Below are 18,395 nucleotides of genomic sequence, written 5' to 3' on the forward strand. Positions count from 1 at the left end.
AGCTCCCAAGTGGGCTCGTGAAGTTCACGTTCAGTTGTCGAGGTGACTTGAAAACCACCTGCCTGGGCCTTCTGGGTGCTGCTCCCGGCTTGCATTTCCTTCTGATTTTAGTTGCTGTGTGCGAGGGTGTCTCTCAGAGCACAGGGGCTCGCCTCGCCCGTCCACCACTTTTGTTGTTCATGGCTGTGACACAAGTGAGCCCCGTTTCTCCTTCATGTGTAAGTTTTTTGGAGGGGAGGAGGTTGGGGAAGGACCTTAAACCCGGACATTGTTGAAGCTCCTCTCCTGGGAACTGAAGGTCTCCTTTCCACGGGGCTGGGGTTGTTTAAAGAGTGGGAACGGTTGGGACTTTGTAGGGGGTGGGGGTTACTGAAGGGGCTGGATGGCCAGGTGGAGACTGAGCAGCAGCCCAGCAGGAGATGTGGCTGCAGGGACAGTCAGTCCCCATGGCCCACGTGGCTCCCTGGGCATTGCCTGGTCAGGTGAGGCTGCCTGAGCCCTCCTGCTCCTCCAGGATCCTCAGCATGTTGTCCTGTTGAGCAAGGGGTGGAGAATGAAGCCCACTAGGCTGCCAGTTTAAAAGAGCATCTGCCCCGTGTGGGCCTTAGACCTGCTTCTCTCCGGGGGCTTAGTTATTCAGTTCCTCCCAGTCCTCTAGGCCCTGGGAGGAGGTGTTCCTCCCCGGACCCCAGGCCCTACTCTGCAGTCTTCTTGTTTTCATTCTCTCATCGCTTTCCTCCCATTGCACAGATTTGCACTGGCAAGTTCTGGAACCATCTGTTTAAGTCTTTTTCCCTGACGGTAAATTGCATATCTTCTTTTAGTTTTTAAACTTGTTAAAGTGTCTTTTTGTGTTCTGTGATGCTGTGATCTATTTGTACAGAGCCCATCACAGATCACAAAGCACTATTATGCCTTCTTTTATAAACAAGAACAGTGGCAGGCTCACTGTGACCTGAAGCTTTCTGCATTCTAACTTAAACCCTCACACCACTCCGGTGTGCTGTTATCACCCCTGTTTAGAGAGAGGTAAAGAGACACTCCCGGGGTGCACATTTGCCTAACAGATGGCTGGGATTTGAAGCCAGGTGTTTGAGCTCCAACGTCTTAATATTGAACCACTGTACCATACTAGACTTCATGTTAGCAGGCAGGATTAGGAACTACCACCCTCGTTTTATTTCTCAAAAATGAAAACTTTTTAAAAAATTATATTTTATTGATTTTTTACAGAGAGGAAAGGAGAGGGATAGAGAGTTAGAAACATCGATGAGAGAGAAACATCGACCAGCTGCCTCCTGCACACTCCCTACTGGGTATGTGCCCGCAACCAAGGTACATGCCCTTGACCAGAATCGAACCTGGGATCCTTGAGTCCGCAGGCCGACGCTCTATCCACTGAGCCAAACAGGTTAGGGCGAAAACTTTTTTTTATGGGAAAAAATTCTCCTCTTAAAATTCAAAAGCAATAAATACTGCAGGAACAACTTAAATAATACAGATGCATAAAAGCAGAAAGGGAGGCCCTGACCAGTTTGGCTCGGTGGATAGAGCGTCGGCCTGTGGACTGAAGGGTCCCAGGTCAAGGGCATGTACCTTGGTTGTGGGCATATCCCCAGTAGGGGGTGTGCAGGAGGCAGCTGATCGATGTTTCTCTCTCACCGATGTTTCTAACTCTCTATCCCTCTCTCTTCCTCTTTGTAAAAAATCAATAAAATATATATTTTTAAAAAAAAAGCAGAAAGAAAGAATCCCCCTGCCACTCCACCCCAATGCCCCAAGGAAGATCAGACTGTTAGCAGGAGATGCTCTTACACACTCTCCATTTGGAATCCTATGTGTTTATACACTAAGTATCATAACATATAAGATTACACTGAGGGCCCCCACCTTCGTCCTGCAGGTGCTAGGACGGAAGCTCAGGTGCCAAGGTCTACTCCAGGGCACGTCGTGATGCTGAGGAAGAGCCTGGACTTGAACCCAAACCTGTCTCCACTGTGACCTGCCTCCTGGGGAATGGGCAGGGGCTGGTTGTAGGTGAATCCTCCGGCTGTATTTCTGACAGATGGTCGCTGACATAGTTGTGGGCACCTTCCAGGGTCATAATTAAAAAGGGACTAGGCTTCAGGCAAAGACAGAATAATACACATCTTCAGTTTCGGTTTGGAAAATCTGAAACTTGCGGTGGGGATATAGGGAAGAAGGAAGTAGTGGAGGAGACACTATTGTACAAACAATGGGGGGAAGGAAAGGGAAGGGATTAGGAGGCCTCCTGGAAAGGAGTGCCTTTCCTGTGAATAAAACCAGCCCCTTTCCCCCTGCCCCAGGGCAGTTACACAGCCTCTTCGCCAGCCTGGAGGAGACACTATTGTACAAACAATGGGGGGAAGGAAAGGAAAGCAATGCGTTGGCCAATGGTGCCGATGACTTCCTCAGTGCAGGACTCTGGCCTGTACTTAAAAAGTCCCTACCCTGGGAGGATGTGCATATGGGATCTGCTTTCACTTCTGCATCCTATTGTCCAGGAGGGAAAGGTTCAGACCGTGGGGAAGGCCCCCTGTGAGTTCGTGGGGAACTTTGACAGCGAAGGGAACCAACATCATCCTGGGAAGCTCTGCTCTCTTTTCTGGATTGCACTGGTCAGGCAACAGCAATGGTCCAAACCACAGCTCTGTGCCAAGCGGCCAACCCCAGGAAAGAGAAACCTGGACAAGCCGAGGAAATAGAGGCCCCCCAAAGCCTGCATTGATGTTTTCCTCAGAGGAGAGTCTTTTAATTTGTGTTTTAAAGACGGTCGAATAAGTGTAGTCCTTCTCTCCCACAGCAGATAAGTGGGCAATTAGGAGAGGCCTACGAATGAGAACAGATAGCCAGGGTGGGAACAGGCGGAGCATGTGCCTAAACACCTCTGTAGCCCCTGGGACTACATAGAAGGCTCATATCTCAATAGGCTTGGATGCTACTAATCCGGCACAGTATGGATTGGCTGCTCATAAAATGACTGGGCATCCTCAGAAGATTAAGTGATGATCAGGGTAATACTATTAAACTCAGAGCACTCAGTTAAAGAAACCGAGACAGTGTGATATCTACAGATTTCTATCATTTCTTTATTCCTCACTTGGAGAGGCAGCAGAGTTGAGACAGATATGTGAGCGATGGCTCGATTGACTATTGATTGAATAGATGGCCTGCCCTAGGCAGCAAGAGCACTAACAAACATTTATAAATCAGTGAGTACAGATTGGAAAGTGTGCAGGTTGCTGGGAGCAGTTAGGTGAGACTGCATAGACCTTGTCTGCAGGGAGTTTGCACTTGGAGGTGAGACCCGGGTGGTCAGAGTTGAGGTGGGAGCAGAGAGCCAGGATGAGCCACGCATTACACTGGCCCTGCCATTTACCTTCGCCAGGAGTGCTGGCTGGGTCCCTTTCCTCCCTCACCCTCACTTGGCTCCCCTGTGAAATGAAGACCATGAGAGTTCTACCCTTGGAGGTCCCCGGGAAGATGAAGTGAGAGAAGGTGTGGACACTGCCTTTGCACACTGCCTGGCATATCTGAGAGCTGCTGCTCTTCTTTTTATTCTTCTCATCCCACATCTGCCCCAGGGGGAATTCTAGGACAGCTTTGAAGGGGGCTTGACCGTGGAACCCAACCTTGAAGTCATCATAGTAGGTGCAAAAAAGCTGACACCAGTTGAGAATAATTCTAAATGGCTGTGATAGAAAGTGCATTGGGTTAATTTATTTATGTGGAATGCCACATTGCTTGATGATGGTGGGAAAATGCAACTGGACTGCATAATACTTTGAGTTTGGACCAAGATCACCATTAATGATGCCAAGTGGAATCAGGTCAGAGTTGGAGCATTGGCTCTTGATCGAACGTCAGGGCTGTGGCAGAAATGCTGTTATAAAGTCACGAATGAAAATCGTTTCTTGAGTCATCCCAAAATACTGTTCCCAAAGTGGTATTTACCGTCCCTGTTATCTCAGTAAGCCACCGTCAGCTAGTTATTCCTCCAAGGTTGAAAAAGGTATCACCTGTGGTCGGGCATCAGCTAAAATGTTGTAATATTTAGGGGCCACATGAAATGGAAAACCCACATCTTCAATGTTAGGTCACTGCGAAGATGGCGGGACATGGCACATGGGAATTGGGACTCACTGAGGCTCCGGTAGATTTGGGTCTACCAGCTCAGGCTCACTATTCAAATTATTTTCTTTCACTTCCCTTCTCCCTCTGTAGATACAGTGTTATTCATCCAAATGAAAGCTTTATATGGTGGGACCCGACTTGGGCTTTCTGTTTTGGCTGTTGCTGGCCATCTAATTTTAAATAAAAACATGCCATTGCTAAGGATTTTTATTTTATGTATTATTCTGTGTGGAAAATTCCTTAATGTAGATTTCATTATTATTATTTTTTTTAATCCCCTGGCCATTTACCACCAGCAGCAAGAACCATTCATTATTATCGTTTAGAGGGAGGGCTAGACTATTTTTATATAATTAAAAGTGGCTTTAGCAATTTTTTAAATGTAAAGGGAAATTTGATAATTTAGTGTTTTATGCTAGCTGGTTGGAATGTCACACGATGGTGCTAATTGACATGGAGGTATATTATTATCTGTTTTCTGAGGGGTAGAGGGACTTGGCTTTCCTGGGGTTGTGTAATTATTGGTTCACTAGAACTGCAGCCAAGTTAATAAAAGGGATTAGAGATGACCTAGTTCCCCTCCTTTCAGTGAAGGGAACCCCCGACAAGGTTCTGAGCAGATAAAATAATAAAAGCGTAATATGCTTATTAGACTGGACGTCCTTCTGGACAAAGCCAGGGCTGCGAGGGAAGCCTGGGTCCTGGGTGTCAGAGGGAAAGCTGGTGCTGGCAGCCGTGAGAAGGAAGGCCTACTCTTTCATGAATTTCGTGCATCGGGCTAGTATGGTTATAACAAGTTAACCAATATAATAACCAGTGAAATAGCAATGGCCATTCATTGAGCTCTTCCTACAAAACAATGTGAAAAAGACCAGTAGAGGTGGTAAGAAGTATCAAACTAGTACCAGGTCCTTGGCACTGTGCTGAGTACGGGGTGTATTTCAACAATCCTAAGTACCCTAATAGAGTTAGCACTATGTCATGCCCACTTGCAGGTGAGGAAATGCACAGAGGGAATCAGGAGTTTTAACTTAGAATTGTCTCATTCAGAAGGCAGGGATATTCTGTTTAGCTTGACTTTTTCTGGTCTGTGGTTCTAAATGTGGTGGTCATAAGACTACTGGCATGAGAGATTGATTTTAGATGCTACACAGATGAATATTTATTTTAATAGTCATCTGTTTTGTATGTATTTGGGAAAAACCCAGAGAGTAATGAAGCTCATGGTTTCTTGAATAGTATTGCATAGAGTGAGGTTAAATTTATTTCAGTAAAATATGTAGATCAATTTAAAGAAAAGTAATAAATAGATAAAAATGTGGGTGGTTTGTGGCTATGGAAAAAATGATGATGGTGGTGCTTGAATGAGTGAACTGATTTCAGGGATGCATTAGTTTGTAGAAACCGCTCCATTGATAATGTGGTTCTCCCGGTCAGAAAGTTCTTACAGTGGGCGGTCTCCTTGCCTGCACTCGCCCGCTAATTCTGTTTGATTCCCCTGGAACCACACACAGGGGACCTGCACACATCCTTTTCATTCCCTTTGGTATTTCTTCTCCGGGTTAAACACCCCCAGCCATCTCAGCCATTCCCCATGTGTTGTGGTCATTCCTTGCTGACATTTCTTCTAAAATGTGGGTATCCACATGAGGCCGGATTTTCTCCTGGACTCTCTGGAGATGCACTGGTGACCTTTAGCAGGTGCTCCGGGGCAGTCAGACCTCCCACCATGGCCTCACCTGATGTTTTTGTCATGAACCATTCACCTCAGTTTCCTTATCTGTAAAATGGAGAGATAACATGTGTGTAAGTGTTTACAGTGACTTGTTGCTAATGTCAGGTAAATGACTTCTCCTTCGGTGTCCGTGGATCATATTCTCTGATGACGCCTCTTCAGTATGAATTTGTCAGCTGGAACGTGAAAATTTAAATTTTGGACTTTTGGCCTCATAGTGAAAGGAACCCCTTCCTGATTCCCTTTATCAGTTTTTCCTTTCAAATAATAATAATAATAAAAAAGGATGTTTAATATCTTTTCACTTTCGACTTCAGTTTTTCTCTTCTCCTTTTTTTCTCGGTTCAAGTTGTGATTTAAAAATTTTAAAATATATACATGATATAAAATGAACTGATGTAGCTGAGAGTGTCTAAAAGGTTTTTCTTGCATTTTCAGTTGACCCATTCACTTTGCAAGTTTTTAGGATAGTGTAGTTAAGACAGCTAGCAGCATTTTATCTATATTTTAGAGGACAAATTTACACTTAAAACATGAAACATGAAATTGTTTTTAAATCATAGAGGAAAAAGCTTTCTAAATTTTGAAAACTAGGAAAAGCTGTTTAAAGTACTTTAAATGTGTTCTGTGTTTCCACGTTATTTTTGCAGCAGTAAGGATTTCAGACCCTAGCTGGTTTGGCCCAGTGGATAGGGCATCGGCCTGCGGACTAAAAGGTCCCAGGTTCGATTCTAGTCAAGGGCACATGCCCGGGTTGCAGGCTCAATCCCCAATAGGGGATGTGCAGAAGGCAGCCGGTCATCTCTCCCTCTCTCTTCCTCTCTGCAATTAATCAAAATATATTTTTAAAAAAAGGATTTCAGCTGTCTTTCATATTAGCATGTTGGAACATTGGACTAATTCGTGCATACGGGGTGGGGCAAAAGTAGGTTAACACTTAAACTTAAGGAGGACATAGAGAATACTTGAGACTCATTGATTCTCCGAGTCTCTGGTCTTTTGTTTGCAAATAGCAGCCTCGTTCTAGCCTCCTAGGCCCTTTTCAGAGAATTCAAGAATATTTTGATGTATGATCATGTTTCTTACGTTCTCTGAAGCCCTTGGTGGCTGCTACTTTCTGCCACATTGCACCTCAGCATGCCACACCTTCTATCATGAGTCCTGTTCCAACCTCACTTCCCTATACATAGGTCAAGTTCTAGTTCAACCAGCTTGCTTATTGTTTCCCTCTGAGTGCTGGGTGTTCGGGCCTTCTGCATGGAGTGCTCTCCCTTCACCACTGCGTCTACCGAAGTCCCGGTCACCGGGTTTCCTTCTTGAAGGCCTCTTGTTCATGAAACCTCTCCTGGTCTTTCCCCCTGATCTTGACCAGGCATACTTTTTCTCTTCTTGGCACTAACTTGTGGGAAGAACATGTGACTTGATCTGGGTTCAAGTTCCCACCTGTGTGTTTACCTGTGGGGTGAACTTGAGTGAGTCATGCTCTCAGACTCCAAAACAGCTGACTTTCACGAGACAGTATATGTAGCTGGAGCACCTAACGCAAGCATCAGTGTCTTGCCTCTTCCATGTTCCTAATGGTTTTACATTTGTTTTTATATTAGAGCTTGTTACATAAACAAGTTTATGTCTTGTTTTAATAAGTTATAATCATATGGAAGAAGACGCTGTCTTTTCTTTGTGTCCCCAATAGTCCCTAGAATAGTGCTTTGCACATACGTTTATAAATAGGTGTTTAGCCAATTTCCATAGAATCAAGTTGGTCTGGAGTTTTGCAGTTAAGGGATGAAATTTGGGAGCTCTTGTGTTCAAAAGGACCTTCTCCCCCTTTTTCATCTTTGTATTTCCATCTCATCTTTTAGCTTCCATTTTTACTTCCTTTATACTGAGAAAGTGCCAAGCTCACTTCAAAGAGTTGACTTCAAAGCCCCCTTGACCGAGAATTGCTCACCACTGAAGCCTATAGGAGCTGGTGTCAATGGAAGACCTTGTGTTGGTTGCATTTCAGAGCTTTTCAGGACTTCTATTTTTATAGTCCTTTTAAAGGGAAAGGGGAGGTGGTGACAGAAACATCTGCTTCTTTAAAAGAATCAAACATAAGCCAGTGTAATTCCAAAAAAGTCAAGATATCGTTAGAAAAAAAATGAAAGTGATTTACAATTGGTGGAAAAGAATTGATTTTTTTTCCTAAAAAAAAATTCTTTTGCTGTTTTGTCCTAGTTACAAAGGCTTAGTACAGAAGCCTAGTCTTATGTACAACATTTTTCAAGATGGTCAAGCAGGGTTGCAGGTTACAGGGCAGGAAATGGGGCTTGATCCTGGGGAGACCTCACCCTCAGCTTTTCTTTGAGCCGTGGGTGTGGGCTGAAGGAGAGGACAGGCAGATTAAAGACCAGTGATCTCCTACCACAGACCCTTTGATGCTCTGTCTGTTGGCTTTTTGAGACTTGGAGTAACTTGACTCTTCTAGGAATGAGAAATGGAACCCTCCAGTTCCTGTGGTAGTTCCCACGTGTATTTATTGAAGGCCTACTGTGTGTTTCAGCTAATATCACACCTCCCCCAACAGCCTTACTGAGCTTGCTTCTGAGCCAAGGAGCTCTTCATGATCTGACTTTTGCCACCTGCCCAGTTATAACCCCCTTCTGTACCCCCATCCTCTGAATAAACCTCTCCATCTGAGAATGCTTCTTTCTGCTGCTCTGAAACCCTTGCATTTTATTGGCTTGATGAATCCTTATTCTCCTGGTTCAAGGGTTAAATCCTTTATGGAGCCTTCTCCCAATTTTCCCTCAGCTGGTTACTTTGTTCTCCAATATGACCTGTGAGCATCCATAAGAATGTTTATTTTAGTCTTCAGTAGTTCTTGGTGTACACGTCTAGCTCTGCAAATTGTAAGCCCTTTAAGGGCTGACTAGCTTAAACAAGCGCTATAGGAATTGAGAATAAATTGGTGTTAGGTGATCACAAAAGAGATCTGAGTCAACTCTATAAAGGTGGATATAATTTATTTGCAAAACTGAAGGGAATGGGCTTAGTTCAGGCTATTAGGAGACACGGATGGAAAGGTGTCTTAATGAGATAGGCCTCAAATGCCAGCCAAGATGTCTAGCTTTTTTTAAAAAGGAAAATGAAATGATTAAAGTGGAATTATTGGATAGATCTGCCCAGGTAGGATTGAGCAGGTTGATTTAAAAGGTAGGTAGTAAGAGGTGCCAGGAAGGCCAGGGAGGAGAACGTTGCTGAGGTCTGGGAATGAGATGACAGGAGTGTAGGCTATGACAGCCTGCCACCTCTTCCTGGGCAGCCAGAGAGCTGAGGAAACATGTCCTGACACGTGGAAACTATAGGAAATTCAAATGTCAGTGTCCACAGTCAAGTTGTGTTGGAATACAGCCCTGCTTATTCATTTCCGAACGGTCTGTGGCTGCTCTCGCACAAGCATGTCAGCCTTGAGTAGTTGCAGCAGAGACCGTGTAGCCTGCAGAGGCTAAAATATTTACTCTCCGGCCCTTTACAGCATGTTGGCTGCCCTCTGGCATAGACCAACCAGTGAGAGTATGAATGGACAGGAAGGGACGGGCAGGATCAAGGGACATTTTTGAGGAAGATTCAGCATAGTCACTCCTCCCTTCTTCTGTGTAACTCTATGTCTTGGTGGTGGTGCTTTGGGTGAGGGCATCGCTGGGCAGGGTGGGAGGATTGTGCTTTCATGACAGGGGGCCCCGGGCTTGTCTTAGAGTGCAGCCAGACCAGCTGGGTGTCTCCAAGTTCAACGTGGGTTCTTCAAGGCTAGACCAAGGACAGCTTGCCAGTTGCTGAGGGGGTGGGACAAGATGAGAGTGAAGCTGAACGGCCCCCATCTGACTGACTGAGGGTTTGTGGGGGTGAGTGTTGCGCAGTGGGGAGAGGACGGGGGAGCTGCATCGAGGCTGCCTTCTGCCCAGCTGCAGCTTCTCAAGGGCGGGTTTGTGTGCGACCCAAGCTGTTGGAGCTCTTTGTTTGGCTGTTGACGCTTCTTTTCCCTGCCTTCGGGGACGAGAGAGGAAGCTGATGACTCCCTTTAGCCCTGAGTGAGGAGGAGGCTGGGAGGCCAACTTCCCTACTGTCCCGTGCCTGCTTGGGGGTGGTGTTGGGGTATCACCCACAGAGCTCTTTGTGTATGAAAAGATACAAAGAAGAAGCATGGGGTGAAAGGGAGGTCCAAGAGGAAAACAAAACACCCTGAGACATGTCTCCGATCAGGCAAAAGGCATGACTTTTCCCAGCCTTAGGGACACTGACTGGGCGTCTCAGACAGTGTGAGTCAGTGGGAACATGAACATCCAGTCTGGGGACTTGACATCTCTTACCGCCTTTAGAAAATGGAGTCTTATTGCTTGAAGAGATTTTAAAGAGTCTTCTCTAAACGTCTAATTTTGCAGGTGAGAAACCCAAGGTCCGAGATGGGGAGATTTCCCCAAAGCTGGTTAGTTATGGAACTTGGGTTCAATCTCAGGCCTTTTCTTATTATTGCTCAACAATTCTCAGCTCTTTTTGAATGTGTACCATGTGCCGGGCTAAGGGCTAGATGCTCTGTATTCTGGCTTACTCTTCACTACAATCTTGGAAAGTAGCTATTGTCCCCATTTTATAGGTAACCAAAGTGGGGATTAGAAAGGCTAACTTGCCCACAATCCGATAACTGGAAATGGTAACCAGACCATAATTGGTCTCACTTCAGAGCCTGTGTTCTTAACCAGTAGTAGATGCACATCAAACTATTCTGAGCAGCTTCCTGGCTCCTGTTTTCCTTGTGTTCGATCCTTCCTCTATTTCTGTTCATTCGTGGATGTGTCCTGAGTGCCTTCGAGAAGTCAGGAGGATCCTGGGTTAGGGGAGGGCAGATGGAATCCCATCTTGGTTTTGGCCAAGCCGGAGGGAATGCCAAAGGCCAGTAACGGTAGGGATGACTGTTCTATGACATCCTTCTTCACACCCTCTTGGCCTCAGTTCCAAGATCCTCTCTTCTGTGAAGCTGCCCTTAACCCCCCAGGCAGAGTTGATTTCTCCCGTGGCTCCTCATGCCTTTCACACTGTGTTGTGTCTCCCTTGGATGCTCAAGCTAAGAGCATGTGTCATTTATCTTTGTATTCCCACTTCACAAGCACAGAGCTTGGCTTACTGGGGCATCTGCCACAGGTTGAGTGAATGAATGAATGCAGACCCAGATGGTCAATGGTTCTTAAACTTTCTTTTGCAAAAGAATCACTTGAGCTTGTTAAAGATTACGACTCCTGCCCAGCCGGCGTGTCTCAGTGGTTGAGTGTCAACCTATGAACCAGGAGGTCACAGTTCTATTCCTGGTCAGGGCACATGCCTGGGTTGTGGACTCGATCCCCAGTAGGGGGCGTGCAGGAGACAGCCATTCAATGATTCTTTCTCATCATTGATGTCACTGTCTCCCTCTTCCTCTCCCTTCCTCACTGAAATCAATGATGATAATAATAATAAAAAAAGATTCTGACTCCTGAGTTCCACCCTTGGGGGTTACTCTAGCTTTGCGATGGGACCCCCAGAATCTACATTTTCTTTGAAGCACCCAGGTATTTCTGATGTGGGTGGTCTGCCAGCCACACTTGGAGCAGCTCTGGCACAGGTGCTGAGCCTTCTGGAATACAGACAGGAACCAAACATTAAAAATAGCTCTCCATTCATTTGCTTGTGCTGAGACGCCAAGGGCCCCCTCCTGCCGGTGACAGGTCCGGATGTGGGCCAGTTCGCAGCCCAGGGAAAATGAACAGTGTCTTCTCCGTGGTGCCCAGAACAGTCTGAGTCAGTGGAATGTGCCGGCCAGTCAGGCAGAAGGGAACTTCAACTTCTTTTTTAAACCTTGGTGGGAACTGTTGGCAAGGCGAACTGGGAGGAGAGGAAGCGCGATGTGGGGTTTGAGGTTGGCCCATGTCGCGGGGCTGGCTGTACCGCTGAGGGTTATTGCTATATATGCCACTTTCCTCTTGAAATAGTCACTACCCTGGTGGGCCTGTATGTTGGTTCACTGCCACAAATGCGTGTCCGTTGTTGAAGGGGCCTCCTGGGATGTTACAAAAAGAAAACTGGGCCAGCCTGCAGCCAGGGCTTCTGGGGGAGATGAGAGAGCTGGCTTTGGCCCCTGTCACACCTCTGACTCATTGTAAGATAACAGCAGGAGTGGCTTTGGGGTGCTGGGCTTGCTTTTCCATCTGTAAAATGGGTGGGGTGAAAGGGCAGAGGAATAAAGCTTATTTCTTCTCCTGAAAGGGATGTTTCGTGGCCAAGATTGAACATAGGACTCTGTTGTTGGTGTGGTGCTATTGATGAAGGATCAGGAAGTTCAAGTTTTGGAGTTAACTCTTGGTTCATGTGGGGCGAATAGCGCCAAGTGTCTTAGTCCAGCGGTCGCCAACTGGTGGTCCGCGGACCACTGGTGGTCCATGAGGTCTGAAAGGTTGGCGACCGCTGTCTTAGTCAATGTTGTGCGGAGCACAGTCCACTAGAGCCTCAGCTCCAGGAGCACAGGGACTTGGCCTTTCTTTTTCTTCTCTCCATCCCCACTGCTTAGAGCTGGGCCTGGCACACAGTAGGTCTCCATAAACATTTATAAAGCCAGTAGCTGCAAATACTGGTGTCGAGGAACCATCGGGCCCCATCTCTCTTTGTCTTCTCAGTTTTGACTTGCTCTTTGAGAAGGGCGATTATGACAAACCAGGACATTGTTGAAGGAAGAAACTAAGCTTAACCCTTTGTTTTGAATGCTTTATCCTGTTTCGTTTCCTTACACGAAGAAACATAAGAGTTTAAGGAACTGGTCAAAATCGGTATAGGTTCAAGTTCCGAGTTCATTACTTTGTAGGTGAGCCTATTTCAGACTCGGTTTCCTCATCTGTAAAAGAGATGAATAATAGCCACGCCGGGGCACTTCTCAAGGAGTCACGTGGGGCTCATGCAAGACGGTGTAAGTGAATGTGCTGTACCTGCAGGGGGTTGCAGAAGAGATCATGTGTGTCAGCAGGTAGGGTGTGGTCAGCTCCTTGGAAGGCAGGAGCCTGTAAGTGAGGTGACTACTGAGGTTTACTCCTCTTAGAGCAATTGGGAAGGAATTCAGCCTCAATGGTGAGCTCTCAACTCCTCTAGGGCAGGTCACCCCAACTACTGCCTGTGTCCACAAGTATTTTGGTTTTTTTTTTTAAAAAAAATACCCCATATTTTATTGTGAAACCCTTAAATTAGCAAATTCGAGACTGGCTGAATTAGGCTTCCTGGGCAAACCACATGCTCATGTGCAAATGTCTGGTGCAGTGCTCCATTTTTTCACCAGCCTCACCACCGCCTGACATTAGTGTGCGTATTTACTTGTTTGTGCGTGGTCTGCATCCCCATGAGAATGTGAGCTGCCCAAAGGCAGGGCTTTGCTTTTGTTTTCTATGGAATTCTCAGCACCTGGATCAGTTGCTGGCACATAGTGGGTGTCTAGGAAATATTGGTGGAATAAATGAAAGTGAACTTCTCTGACCTTGATCTTAGATCAGTGATTCTCCAAGAGTGGTCTTGAGATTTCTGGGGGTTCCAGAGACCCTTTCAAGGGGTATGCACAGTTAAAATTATTTTCATAATAAATTTAACTGTTATTTGCCTTTTCACTCTCATTCTCTCAGAAATGCAAATCTCAGAGAACCAGTATTTCCAAATAAGCAATGCATGATGGTGCATAGCCACACAGGGTGAAAAAGAACCATTCAAAGTGCAATGGATGCACCATGGATTTTCATGTAAAAGAAATATGAAAAATTTCACCCTGGCCTAGTGGCTCAGTTGACCGAGTGTCTTCCCATGCACCGAAAGATTGCTGGTCAGAGCACATACCCAGGCTGTGGGTTCAATCTCCTGTCAAGGTGTGTATGGGAGGCAACTGGTTGATGTTTCTCTCTCTCCCTAAAGGAAAAAAAAAATCAATAAAAGCACATTCAAACAATAAAATATAGAAAAGAATATGAGAAATCTCTGACATAGTTTTTGATTCCACATTGCAACCAACTTTCAAAAAACTACCTTCCACTTGTCCCATTTTGGTGTAGTACCAAAAAATTTTACACAATTCCTGGAAAGGCTGGGAAAGTACGCCCTTTCCCGACTACATAAAGAAAAAAAATCAATAAAAGCACATTCAAACAATAAAATATAGAAAAGAATATGAGAAATCTCTGACATAGTTTTTGATTCCACATTGCAACCAACTTTCAAAAAACTACCTTCCACTTGTCCCATTTTGGTGTAGTACCAAAAAATTTTACACAATTCCTGGAAAGGCTGGGAAAGTACGCCCTTTCCCGACTACATGCTTGTATGAGGCCAGGATTTAGTCATATACTTTAGCCCCTCTCCCCCAGAACATCTTGTAATTGAGTAAATACAGAAGCACGTATGAGAATTAGTTGTCTGTTCCTCAGCCAGACACTAAGGAGACTAGCACAATCTAAAATAATGCCACTCCTCTCAGGGACTTTTGTTTTTTTGTATTGAAAAATAATCATTTTCCATAAAAAGAAGCCCTTTGGGGTCCTCAATAATTTTCAAGAGCATAAGTGGGTTCTGAGACCAAGCAGTTTAAGAAGCACTGGTCTAGACGGAGCCCATGGACTATGGAAGAGACTGTCAATCTTGTGAATCAGAGAGGGTTCTCCTCTAGGTAGGTGGGTGATGGCTGTTTATTGAGCACCCCTATGTCAGGAGGTGCTTGTCGGAATGATGTGTTGTCTTTCTAGCTCCATGGCTTTGGGCAAGTTGCTGTCTCTCTGGGCCTTGCTTTTCTCATTTGTAACAACTTGGGCCTGGGGGCTGGGGGTGGGTGGTAAGACAATGTGTTGGATCTCCTCTGGCTCTAATGTTTTTACACTCAATTCTTGGAACCTTCTCTGCATGTTAGCTCTGTTTGCCCCTCTGAAAGAGATCAGTGAGAACTGAAACAGTGAGAGGAGGTTTCAGGGAAAACATGAGGCTTAAAGCCGAACAAGGTTTGCCTGTGAGGCGGGAGCTCGGGGATCATGGCATCTTGTGGATGGCCAAACTGAAGTTCTCGGTTCAAGGGTTCAAGACCCGAGGCAGGTGACTTGTGGTGGAGGTTCCATTACATTGATTCGGGGCCCACACTGTCTCCAGCCTGTGGCCTGGGGCTGTTTTTCCTCACCCCTTAGTCCGTGATGACAGAAGCAGCCTCACATGGGGATTTCCTGGGATTTAGTGCCCAACTGAGGTCAGTAGCCTGGGGCCACCTGTCCTTCCCGACTGACCAGCTAGTCTGCAGGAAGACACAGCGTGTGAATTGCTCCTCTATAACTTCCTGTCGCTCTTCTCAGCCCAACAGTGCTTTTAAAAGAGACGGCGTGTGCTTCTCCATGTTGAGCTAGGAATCTGTGGAAATCTGTTCTTTCCAACTTGAAAATATTTCCGTATCATTGTGGCCCTGGAGAACTGTACACCTTCATAGAAAATGGGCAAAAGTTGAACATGGAGAATGAAATGAACCAGTGCATGCAAAGCACTGAGCATCCTGCCTGCCTCAATAGAAATAACAAAAATAACATTAAAATTAAAGCAATACATTACTGTTTTGATCGGTGCTGTTTCTCTCTAGCAGTCTTGACAGTGGATTTGTACAACTCATCTTATACCAGTTTATTCTCTAACTGAAACACACTGATTTTCCCAGTGTGCCAGGCAAAGCAGTGGATTGATTGTATGTCGGAGGAGTAAGGTGGATAGAAATGCACATGACAGTGGTTCCCACACACTGGCCTGGAGGCTGCCCTGTGGCCTGTGAAAAGTTTCCAGTGGTCAGTGTTAAAAAGAGAGAAAAAAAGGACAAATGTACTGAGATTCTCATGACACTAACTCAGTTCAAAAGTTTGTCTTCTCAACAGATCATGTCCTCCCTATATTTTCAGGGGGGAAAACATTTCCTTTTGTGAAACAAGAATGACAATAGGTGGTCAGTACCCTTGATTTGGCAAAGTAAAAAGTCCTGACTTCTGGGTCAACCCTTAAAGTTTTGAGTGTTTAATGTTTGAAATGGCATGGATCTGTGAAAGCCAAACCCCTGGTAGGTAAAATTATAAAATGTCAGAGCTGGAAGCGACCTTAGGAACCAGTAAAGGCATGGTCCCCTTTACTGAAAGGTAAGGAAGCTGAGACTCAGAGAAAGCAGGTGACTTGCTCAAGGTCACCCAGCAAATCTGAGGCGAGTCAGGGCTGAAACCCAGAAGGGTGTGCTAGTATATAAGCACTGGTTTTGAGTCAAGCACACCTGCCACTTACGAGCTGATCTCTTATCTGTGAAATTGGGTTACCCATCCAAGGAGTTAGCATGCGGATTTAATGAGATGATTCGAGTTAGGAGAGGTTTTGGCTTAAGAGGAAAGGAAACCCCCTTCTCTTGGCCTCCCCTCCCTCCATTAATAAATAGGTTCTTGCCAGGCCAGTGTGGCTCAGTGGTTGAGAATCGACCTATGCACCAGGAGGTCATGGTTTGATTTCTGGTCAGGGCACATGCCCGGGTTGCAGGCTCGATCCTGAGTGAGGAATGTGCAGGAGGCGCCGATCACTGACTCTTGCATCATTGATGTTTCTAGCTCTCTCCCTCTCCCTTCCTGTCTCTAAAACCAATAAAAATATATTTTAAAAAATAGGTTCTTATGACAGTGAGTGACATCAGTCAGATGGTTTTATTTTTAGCTCGGTCCCTGCATTTACTACTTGTGATTCTAAGTAATACCAATTGATTTCTCAGCCCTCTCTTGCTAATCTTTCTCTTCCTCTGTCGAACAGTTTCAGAAATGTAATTGGAACCTCCTTGGCCCCAGTCCCAGAAACATGGATGTGAGAGAGAAACATGGATTGATTGCCTCCAGTATGTGGCCCGACCGGGGATAGAACCCGCAACCTTTGGTACATGGGACAATGCTCCAACCAGCTGAGCCACCCAGCCAGGGCAACTCTTCCCTTTCTTTAGGGGACCTGCCTTGTTTTTGGAGACCCAGGATGATTGACAAACATCTTCTTTCGCATCTGGGGCAGTGAGAGGCAGCCTTTTAACAGAGATAACACAGAATAGCAAGCATGCTGAATATTTCATGACATACTGTCAGATTTAAACACCAAAGAACATCCCATGCTCCCTCTCAAAGTCTTGTAATAACTGCCATAAATTATCTGTGGGAATGGAATGGCCCGGCCTCAGCCATACTGTACCATGCTCTCCGAGTGACTTAGTGACTCCAGATGCTCACAGATGAAGGAAGCATGGTAACTTGCCAAATGGCCCGCAGCGCTCTGGCCTGCTGCCACAGGCTTGTCCTAGAGACCTGGGTAAAGTAATGTTTGTCAAGTGCCCGCCTTCTCTCTCAGGTCTTCCAGAGGTGGTGGCCATCACTCCTGGGATTCTGCCGCTTGACAGTCCTGAGGTCTCTCCACACGTCCTTTGAGCATGGCCTTCTGAAGTCTCCGTGTCCTGCAGGATGGATGAGTAGGTGCCCGTGATGAGCCCATCTGTGCACAAGGGCAGGAGTCACATGTGGCTTCTATGCTGAGGCTTGTTGTGCTTGGCTCGGGGCGATCTTAGCAAATGCAGTTTCCATCCTGATGTGTCATATTAAGGAAATTTATGGTATATTGGCCTCAGCCAAGTCAGCCAACATACTTTGCTTTAGTAACTCTGCCAAGAGTTTATCATCTATTATTTATTCAGGTAACACACTGTATCTCTTAATTTCGGTGGAGCTCCATTTGTCATCCCTGGTCAGTGCATTGTGCAGCCAGGAGGGCTGCCTGCTGTGTTTGAGAACCACTTTGAACATTTTATTTTGGTACTTTTTCATTCCCAAATGTGCATGACACAGAATTACACAAAGCCCCCCCCCCCTTTTTTTTACATAAAAGGAAGCCATGCCCCCTGTGGGAATTATGGCAAATACAGAAACATATCTTTAAAAAAAATGTTGCCTGTAGCCTACTACCTGAGGAGACCACTATTAATGATTTGGTGTGTGTCTTTTCTGTATTTTTTTTTTCTTTCAATGTTGTTTTAATGGCCTATGGTAATTTAGGTGATGTCATATCGTACAGATAGAAATTCTTCTATAGAGGTGGATGCATTTAATTCTAAGGGCTGTTGTGAGGGTTTACTGAGATAACAGATGTGAAATGCTTAGCACGTAGTGATGTTCAGTAAAAGAAAGTGACTTTTATGGAGGGTGGAGAGCAGAGGGGCTCCAGGCCTGGCTCTTTCACCTCTTAGCTCCAGGGCCTTGTACCAGCCACTGATGTGCAGGGCCTCTATTTCCTCATCTGTAAAATGGGGCCAGTTTTCATCTACCATGGATTTCACAGAGTATCCTTGGAGCTGCCTTCTAGCCAGCTCACAATAACATTGGCTGTTAATACTCAAGAGAAATGTGGGAAAACACATTTTAAAGCAAAGCAGGTGTTTAGTACC

General features: G+C 45.7%; 1 protein-coding gene across 1 annotated transcript in view; it reads left to right on the plus strand.

The window, feature by feature from the left end:
• Positions 1-18,395, plus strand: part of PTPRJ (protein tyrosine phosphatase, receptor type, J) — a 114,383-nt gene that overhangs the window by 38,289 nt on the left and 57,699 nt on the right. The window lies entirely within an intron of this gene.

The sequence above is a fragment of the Myotis brandtii genome, unplaced genomic scaffold, assembly GCF_000412655.1.
Source record: "Myotis brandtii unplaced genomic scaffold, ASM41265v1 scaffold324, whole genome shotgun sequence".
Lineage (NCBI taxonomy): Eukaryota > Metazoa > Chordata > Mammalia > Chiroptera > Vespertilionidae > Myotis > Myotis brandtii.